This window comes from Mytilus trossulus, chromosome 13 (genome assembly GCF_036588685.1).
Source record: "Mytilus trossulus isolate FHL-02 chromosome 13, PNRI_Mtr1.1.1.hap1, whole genome shotgun sequence".
Classification (NCBI taxonomy): Eukaryota; Metazoa; Mollusca; class Bivalvia; order Mytilida; family Mytilidae; genus Mytilus; species Mytilus trossulus.
In genome coordinates this window covers 23,723,828-23,732,004 of record NC_086385.1, presented here as the reverse complement: position 1 = coordinate 23,732,004, position 8,177 = coordinate 23,723,828, and the positions used below count along the sequence as shown (strand labels likewise).

The 8,177-nt window shown below is 31.4% G+C and overlaps 1 long non-coding RNA gene across 1 annotated transcript; it reads right to left on the bottom strand.

Moving 5' to 3' along the window:
- Positions 1–6,188: 6,188 nt before the first annotated feature.
- Positions 6,189–7,862, bottom strand: LOC134694674 (uncharacterized). The gene is made up of 3 exons (XR_010102580.1): positions 7,782–7,862; positions 6,788–6,952; positions 6,189–6,275 (listed from the first exon to the last, which is right to left on the bottom strand). It is a non-coding gene; the product is annotated as an uncharacterized LOC134694674 (long non-coding RNA).
- Between the last annotated feature and the right edge of the window lie 315 nt (positions 7,863–8,177).

The following is an 8,177-nucleotide window of genomic DNA, read 5'->3' as shown; positions in this document are numbered from 1 at the left end:
ATATTAAGCGTTTAAATTCCCGCAAAACGTCACTTTTTGCGGGACGTAAAGTGTGTAATGTTCCGTAATCAGGTAATTAGAAACGTAATGTGGAATTTCGATGCTCCAATTTCTTTTTTTCCCGCATGCTAACTTCTACGCTATTAATATTAGTGTATTTGATTCTAACAGGATATCAGTCTCAAATCGACTGACCATTTTGGTGCATGTCAATTATAATTTTTTATTATCATTCATCATCTATTACATTTTATAATAGCACAGGAAACCAATGATATTTTAAAACTTATACCGAAAATGCAGGTACACGCCGCTAATATAAACAATGATACAACTTTTATATTAGAACAAAGTTTTATTTTTTCCACGTTGCACGTATTTTATCTAACAAAAGGCAATAGCCAACACTATATTTATACATCCGTAAAAAAAATTACGGGACGTATTATGGTATACAAATGCCCGCGTCCGTCTGTCCGTGGTATAAATGGTACAGCATATTAACCAAATTTCATTAAATTGAACATGGTTCTTTAATCAGTCATGATGGTCAAACGATCTGTTTAATTTTTGGTGAACTTTTTGACTTACAAGACTTTGTAACTTAAACAGTTTTTCTCTCCACAGTTCGCGCTGTATCTCAAATACGATTTATGACTATTGCTAAAAACAAATTACACACTTCTTATATATATAAATCTGACGATCTGTAAATACTTTTTGAGGATGATTCAAAATTGTCATTTTAGAGTTATTGAGTTTATGACAAAAAAGGGGTTTTCGCATGTCGCGCCGTATCTCAGAAACTATTTTAAATTATTGCATAAAACTTCATACTTTTTATTTAAATCATTCTTAAAATCTGTATACTTTTGCGTGATGTTTTTTTAATTCATTTTTGAGTTCTTGATTTTTTATTGAGCTTCAATTTGGGGATCATATGAAACATGTTGTGATATACAAACTTCTTATTGAGCAAGAAAAATGAATGAGTCAAGATATGCTTAGCATGACTTCCTGTACAACCCCGTGTTATTTTAAAAACATGTATTAAGTTTTTTCATAAGACGACGGGCATAGCATGCGCTCGTAGCGCAGCTGTTTATTTTGTTCTTTATATTTCTTATAAATATATTAGAGAAATGACGGAATGACAGCAAATACAATTTGCTATTTCCAATATAATCAAAACTTCCAAATGGCATAACTCTTTTAAAGAATAATTGATATGCACTACATGTAATTCTCTGTCCATACCATATCAGTTTTATAGAAAGTTAGCAAGAATTGTACACTTGAAAATGTTAATTAACCAGAAGGACCGGAAGGAAAGACAGAGGAATGGACGTGCGATATTTTTATGTACGCGCTATATGTTGAAAAAATATATAGTTATTGACCAATAAAATTACGCTATGAAAGAAGGATTTTAATCGCAACTAATCCAATCGTTTGGACTAAAGCATTCTTTCGCAACAATTGAAGATTCTCCTTTATAAGATTTTGCTTTTGTTTTCTGACCATATAAAAACAAAAGATGTGGTATAATTGCCAATGAGACAACTTTCAACAAGAGACAAACATTACACAGGAATTAATAACTATAGATCATCGTACGGTATTCAACAATGAGAAAATCCCATATCGCATAGTCTGCTATAAAATGCCCCGATAAGACAATGCAAAAAAAATCAAACGGGAAAAGTAACGGCCTAATTTATATGCTGCAATTTTTGTACACAAAAAGAAGTTCCGTTTGCAGGATAATGCTGAGTTCACACGTCATTGGAATTTGATTCGCATACACTAACTCGAATTATTTTTATTCGCATTCGAAATGTTTTACAAACTAACTTAAATTCTAATTCGAATTGCAATGCGTGTTAAATTTGATTTACTGTCCAAAAGACGTTAACTTTTAATTCGTATCAACAAAACCGGATCTCTCAGTGATTAAAACGCGAGTAAAAGGAATATTTGTAATGAGACAGCAGCCCACCATACATAACAAAATAAATTTAGAGGTCAACATACGGTATGGAATAATATACGAGTGTGAACAGTAAATGTTCCTGTATGTCAAGTTCTAAATTGCCGAGTCCTTAATTTTAAAATCCGTAAAAATTATCAGCAGTCTCTTAATAACTTTTTTGATAAGTTTCTCACTTAGACTACAAACAGAGAGAGGTATTTGTTTTTCACATGATTTTGTTTCCGGAAACAATATTACCAATTTATAGATAGTACTTTACAAGCAATATATAAACATTTGAAAAATGTCGCCGGTAATTTGCAGAGATAACGTAGAAATTGTCAGCCAGCGACGTCGTGCATTTTAGCGCTAACGTTGAGGTTACAAAGATGGGACGCAATTTTTAGGATAAATCACGTTTATCAGGGAATCAAGCACGGTGACCTATATTTTTTTATTTGAGATTTGGAGAAAGCATGACAAAATGCAGTTTATGCAGAAAAATGATAAAAATGACATTTTCAGAAACAGTTCATACTATTTTTTTAGGTTTAAAAAAATACCACTTTGAGCATCTAATCCGCAATGACAAGAAAGGCTTGAATAATTGTATAGTTATTCATGTAGTGATTCTTTTTTTACTTTTTTGTCTCTTATCACAGCTTCAGATTGAATCCGATCTCAATAATTTACAACGAAAAATATCTGCTCCAAAAAAATTGTAACATTGCCTATTTATTTACAAAATTGCACAAATCTCCAATTTTCAGCCTCAATTTTTTCGAAAACGAGCACGGTGACCTATGTTTTATTTTGTGTTTTATTTCATAACTCACCAAGGCCTACACCATATTTCAAAACTACAAAATTGACATTATATCGAAAAACTATCGGATGCCCTTAAGACGTACATCAATACGAGACAACTACTGAAAATCAGATTCATGACTTAGGACAGGTGAAAACAAATGCAGCGGGTTAAAACGTTTTAATAGATACCAACTTTTACCCTTATCTGACAGAAACAATAGTGTAAAATACCCACATATCAAAACTCACTGTAAAACATATATTGAAATAGCTTAATTCAATCAGAAGACATATTAACTCTAGTGAATATACATGTACGAATACATTTGATCTATTATTCAATATTACAACAAAACCAATGAAATAAATATAGGCAACCATAGTGTATTGCTGGACATATATGTTCCTGATTAACAGATAACAGAAACAGTCCAATTATTTATATTATTATAAATCACTGGGTCGATATCTCGGCTGTAAAGCTGAGTTCCCAAGTAATCAGCTCAGTAGTCAGTACTTCGGTAAATACGATTTATATTAATCATTTCTTAATTTGTCTGTTGATCAATTTTGAAATTATAAAGAAACAAAGATTTCGATTCCCTCGGGCAAAGTTGGCTTTAGAGGGAGCTAATACCGTTTTTTTGGTCATATATAAAGAAATAACTGTAATATTTTATCAGTCTTTTCGAAATAACACAAACAATGCGGTGCACTCTGTTAACTAACCCGCTACGCTCGTTATTCAGTGTGCACCACATTTTGTATGTTATTTCTCATAGACAAAAAAAATATTACAGTCATTCCTTAAATATTTAATATTGTTCGTTTTATTTGAAGGTAAATCCAGAAAGGAGCTTCGGACGTTTGACATTTGCATGGGCGACAGATATTTGAGTGACATGCAAACTCATAAATCGAACATTAACTGACAACGCCATGACACAAAAGAAAAAGACGAACAGATAAGCAATAGTAAATAGCAAAACATAAAAAAAAAGACTACTCAACTCGACCTCACCACAAAATAAAACGGGTGTCATTCAAAAATGACTAATGTTATAACATGTATAAAGAAACTGGTGTTGGGACGGGTTGTTTTTATTCTTAACATCATTGGATCGATACTTCTAAGTATAGACCAGTTGTCCCTTAGGGAAGCCTCAGCTAAGTTGCTAGTACTTCGGTAGTAGTGACATGTTTTATAACAAATCTTTCTTTAATTATGCTTTTATTTATTTTGAAATGAAAAAAAACACACCCAAAGCTTTCAATCCCTTCAGGCAAAGTTGGTTACTGATGGATTTGGCAATTTAATCAATTAACTGTTGGTCGTATTGCTCTTCAATTGTTTCAGTTCTAATGAATCCCTGACTTTCAAATATTTGGCTATGACCGTTCTTGATCAACGTAAATCCAGACAAGAATAAAATTGAGAAAAGAAATGGGGAATGTGTCAAAGCGAAAACAACCTGACCATAGACAATCATAGGGCTTCACATACATAAAACTTTATAATGGGGTGTTTTCTTTTTTTTTTAATATGTTCACATAAATACAAATTCAATGAGGTCAGTTGATTCATTCGTAAGCAAAAAATACATCAGTAATGTTTTTAAAGTTTTGTTTGACAAAAATATGCAAAGGGATATCTGTACGCGAATTGATGTTTCCCATCCTCAATACTATTTTCTCTTTCAATAGTTTATGTCTCGTTAAAATTGTCCTTCTTGCAATTTACACATTGTTTTCCTGAACCTCATTTTGCTGTATTTTCGGATCTCGTTTGTTCGAAATTGTTTTCTTCACTTTATATAATACGATCAGTAGCCATATCAACACAAGCGCACATACAACCACGATGTTATATATAACCATTAATGGTTCACAGGCAACCTGTCCTTTACATAAAATAAGAAAAGAAAATCATATCAAAATGTGTCTGTTCAGTATGAGTTTAAAAAAACAAACACATGGTTTACTTTTACAATTTGTGTCTTGGATGGAAAGTTTTCTCATAGGCACTCATACCAAATATCATTTGAAAAACAATATATAAGAATATATATAAGAAAAACAGACGAATATTCTGTGTCAGTGCTAAATTATGCATTAAAAATCATTGCTGTAAAACAGAATGCGCGTCTGACGTATTATACAATAAACATATAATCACCACTCGTACATTTCTTCGCTGATTTTTTAAACCTCCGATTAAAAGAATGCAGTAGCCAAATTTGGCAATGTCTTAGAAAATTTCATTTTAAAAGCTTTTTAAGGATGTATTCTTTTGCCGGTTCAGTCTATTTTTTTCAATGAAGTCAATTTCTTTAACCAAAGTATAGAGAGAATCGATTAGAGGTATAAACCGTGATTTTTCCAGAAATCGTACATCCCATATCTTGTTTTGTCTTTTGTTTCTTAGATATTTAGTTTTTCAACTACCTATAACAAAAAAGTTGATATATGATGCTTTGTTTTCTACAAAAACAGAGATAAATCCCAAATATATAAAATTTGCAGCTTTGGAAATCACAAAAAAGCAACAAACTTTATGAAACTTTCTTAAATTAACACCTACATGTAGTTGTTATGAGTAAAATATATTCAGATTGGTCAACTTTATCTTAAGTAAAAGATATTAGCCCAATAAATGATTCAAATAATGCATTAAAAATAATGAAAAATGGAATAAATCTCTAATTTGAGCACTTACAAATGGCCGTAGCAAAAAAAGAAGAGCACCACCATATAATTTTTCTTCAACATTTTTTTTTGTATTTTCAGTGATATAAAACCACAAATCAGGTTCAGAAAAAAAATTTCTAGAAACATTTGGCTCCTCAGTAGTATATACATCTTTAAAGAACATTTATTTCATTTGGCCATACAATTTTGGCAAATTCAGCACTTTTAATGAGTGACTTTAATGTAAACGAAACTAGCGTATGGCCTAGAATCTTTGATGTATTAAAAGTAATGTCTTTGTTTTTTTAGACTGCATATAAGCTTAACTGTAGCATGTGTAGACAAATTACTTTTACAGAAAAACAAGGATCACAACATTTCTGTCCTCATTTTAACATGATATTGAAATCGATTAAAAGTGTTTACATAGCTAAAATAATTGCCAGTTATAAATGATTGATTAAGTTTTCATAAATTTAATAAATGTTTCTTATATCAACTTCCAATCAAATTATGTTTTCATCCGACATACCTTTTAAATGCATAACATTTGATCTGTTCTCTGCTACTTCACCATCGTATGAATGAGTTACGCTTAGGTAAAGGGATTCATTTGTAGTATCCATGACAAATGTTGTATTTTTGACTCCTTGTATATTCGATTTAGTAGTACTGTCATGTGTACATAATTCATGTGTCGGTATTGGAGGACAAACACATGTTTCTTTTTCCGAATCACACGTGAATCCAGCAGGACAGCTGCACTTCTCTTGACATCGGTTACCAAATTTACCAGGAACACACGCTTTAATATTTTAAAAACATATAAAGGATTTGAAATATATTTTAATGATATCCATTAGTCAAATTTACTAATCAATAATAACTTTTGAGAATACAAAATCTTTTGTCTAATGCATACATAAAATGTTTTGTGTAGAAATACATGTATGTGCATGGTCAAACACCGGTATTAAGTAGGAAGAAACAAAATTAGCACAGTTGAATTAAAGTTTCGTTTGTTATATAACATGTTATACATATTATACCAATAATTGAAATCAATACTTTAAATAATTGCTAAAACTCGATGTAGTAAACACGTGTATGCTGTTTCATAACAATTTAAATTGGAAATTGAACATTATGTGGTTTGGACAAATCCAATAATGTTGAATACGTCTGTTAACCTTTGCTTCGAAGAAATTACTTAAATTGCTTTAAATTGAATTAATAAAATTCAAGAGAAAAACTGAAAATCGGAAAGATTTGAGTCTATCAAGATCCTTTACAACATTGGTAATTTTCTATCCATACTTTTCTCACACGAATCTCCTGAGAAACCGTCTCTGCAGACACAACCGTTTACTTTATGACACACTCCGTCATTAAGGCAATAACATCTTTGTTTACATTGAAAGCCATAGTGATTATCAGGACAAGACAGTTTACAGTTAAGTCCATATTGACCAGCCGGACAACCTAAGTAAGAAATGAATTCTACAATAATTTTTTTAATATGACTATCCAAAACTGGTCTTAAGTCGTATTGCCGAAATGAGAGTATACAAAACATACAAGGAGTGTACGTATCAATGCTTGCAACTAACAGTAACTACTAGATGTATGCAAATGAAGGTTTTCCTTATATATACTCTTAATAATGTATACATTTTTAATTGTATTGGTTTACTCATTTAGTTTGTATATATTTTCAGTGTTATTCAAATGAATTCGAATTATCTGGGATAGTTGAAATGATTTAAATGACAAGTTCAAACAGTACCTAACAAAAGTATTTGTCTGAAGCTCGGAATTTCATTTGTGGATGTGTTTTGTCATATCGTTTTATTTTTGTCTCTCTTTAACTGACGTAGAAATCCTATATATTTACGCATATGTTCCACCACTGTTCCAGGAGCAATCATAACAATTGGTTTTCGTCTAGTGACTTAGGACCTTTTCAACTGATTTTAATAATTCGTTCTTATATTGTTTTATTACATCATTGTTCCATGTTAGGTTGGCTTAAAATTCATGTGCATGCACCAAGTAAGGAGCTTGTAATTCAGTGGTTGGCGTTGGCTCTAGTCTGTTATATGATTGCGGTGTTGAAGGTTTTACGGTTGCCTATTATTTGAATGATGGTGGCTAGCTGTCTCATTCGAATGCATACGACATCTCCTTAAATTAAGTGCAATAGTTCGGTTCTAAGTCTCAATATGTTAGCTATCGTAAATATAAAAAAAAATATAAAATATAATCGAATATACAATGAACAACAAACAGTTATCTACATAGATATGTGTACCTTCACATAGGCCATTCACTTCGTGGAAATCTTTACAACAGTATGCATTGGTACTATGTTGAAAAAAGAAGCTGGAACGTCTGCCAAAAAAAAATGAAGCATTAATAATATTTAGCATCATTAACACTAACATTGTTTATATATCACCATAACTTTGCAGTTTCACCTTCCTCTATACACATACATACAATGTAATTTGTAACACTAATTACAGTAGTTCCCCATTGGCCATGGAGACTGTAGGGTTATATTTGTAACCAATGCAAGAAGTCTCTCTTTGTCTTTTGTAAACCGGAATTAAAAAAAGTACTTACCCATATATAAGGTCAAAGCAAATGTGCTCTCCAGTTAAACTGACCGCAAGTCCAAACTGAATGAAAAAAACTTCTGACCTAA